The sequence below is a fragment of the Pteropus alecto genome, unplaced genomic scaffold (genome assembly GCF_000325575.1).
Source record: "Pteropus alecto unplaced genomic scaffold, ASM32557v1 scaffold131, whole genome shotgun sequence".
NCBI lineage: Eukaryota > Metazoa > Chordata > Mammalia > Chiroptera > Pteropodidae > Pteropus > Pteropus alecto.
Window position 1 is genome coordinate 4,298,086 of NW_006434709.1, and position 2,129 is coordinate 4,300,214.

Genomic DNA, 2,129 nt, shown 5'->3' on the forward strand with positions numbered 1-2,129 from the left:
AAAAAGTTTACTATAAGAACATGCAGTACTATTCGATGGCAATTGTTTTCAATCTTTTTTCTGTGTTAGGTATATTAACATTTTGTTTACAAACTTAGAATCCTACACTATCAAAATATATTTTATAATAAATATTTCACCTGAAAATTTTTATCTTGGATCATTTCCATATTTTAAAATAATCTTGTAGCTCATAATTTTAATGGCTACTTGGAAGTCCATTGAACATGTAGCATATTTACTAAACAGTTTTTATTTGGGGCATAGAGATTATTGCTATTTATTTTATTTTATTTTATTTTATTTATTAATTTAATTTAATTTTATATTTTATTTTACTTCAAAGAATCTACAGTTGGATTTTGTTTCTTGATACCAGATTAGAGTCTTTGGGGACTTTCAAAATGTTAAAACCATCATAAATTGTCCCTCTTTTAAATGCTGTCTTCCCTGCTTGCCTTTTTCTTCTCCCTCATTTGGCCATCAGCGATGAACGTGAGTTGGGCTGGGTAGTAAACACTGTGGCAAGCTCCTTGCTCACTACTGGATTGATCCTTTGCCTCCAGTTTTCCTAATTCCGGAAAATATTTGGAATATTCTGCCTGAAACTCTTCCTCCCTTTTCTTAGGCCATATGCTCTTTCACATATGGGTCAGAACTGGATTCGCTTCGGTGTAGTCTGTATCTTGCAGAAATTCTTAGATATTTCCTAAGAATTGCCACATTGAATAGCCACATTGGTATATGTGGCTATTCATATACCAATATCCTTAGTTCTGACTGCTGATATGGTTTCTCTTTATATGTCTATTATGTCAGTCATGAGAAATAGTCCTACATAGAGATTTCAACTGACGTGAACGAACAACAAGCAAGCTTTCAGCATTTACTCATTTTATGTGTTCATGCAATAATTTAACTTTAAATTTTAGCTTTCTCATCCATAATAGGGAATAGTAATTGTACTTAACCCATAAGATTATTATAGAGATTAAATGAGACAGTGTGTGTAATGTGTATAGCAGAATGTCTGACATGAAGAAGTGCTTAGCTTGATGACAATAATGATGATGATAATGATGAAGATGATGAGGATTTCAATAGAAATCTCAGGTTGCCATTGTGCCCAGAACCATTTAATAAGGAATGAGTAAAAGAAATCTGATTCTTTTTATTGGAAGCACATTGTTTTGAACTAAAATAAACATAGGTTAAATTACAAAACCAAATAATAAGTGGTTGAAAGCAGATTTAAAAATTGTTTGTTTTAAAGTTGAATCATTCTGTACCTATAAAGTTTTTCTTATTTCTTAAATACAAGTATGTCTCTAACACTTATAATCCCCAAACTCATGGTTCAGCTTAAACCATGCTATGAGCTGAAGTATTTCCCCGCCCTTCTCCCCACAATATTAATTGTTAAAGCCTTAGCTCCCTAGTCCACAGAATGTGACTGTGGAGATAGGATCTTTAGGGCGGGCTCTAATCCAATGTATCTGATGTCCTTATAAAAAGAGAAGATTAGGACATGAATACATACAGAGAAAAGACCATGTGAAGACACCAGAAGACAGTCATAATCTAAGGAGAAAGAGCTTAGTAGAAACCAATGCTACCAACACCTAATCATGGACTTTCATGCTTCAGAACTATGAAGAAATAAATTTCTGTTGTTTAAGCCACTCATTTTGTGGTTCAATGTTATGGCAGTCCTAGCAAACTACTACAGTTCATATTTAATTTTTGGCATCTGTAGAATTAAAAAAAATTTGTTGGTTAGCCTGGCTTTTTAAAACCTATCATCATCATCATCATCATCATCATCATCATCATCATGCTATCTTTCAGCAAAATAGTTCTTATAAATGTTTCTTATAAGTTCTATTTTTGAGTATTTTGGCAAAAGCTACAAAGCTGAAAAGATAAAGAAAAGAGTTACTTCAATCTAAATTTTGTTTTGTTTAAAAAAAAGACTATTTCTTAAGTCTTTGCTTTCTATTCTGTTCTTACTATACTATTTCTAAGATATTTATATGCCGAAAATTTTATTTTAATATTTTAATTGTCAATTTACTTTTGCTTATGAGACTACAGAAGGATCTCATATATGTATGTATGTATATATATAT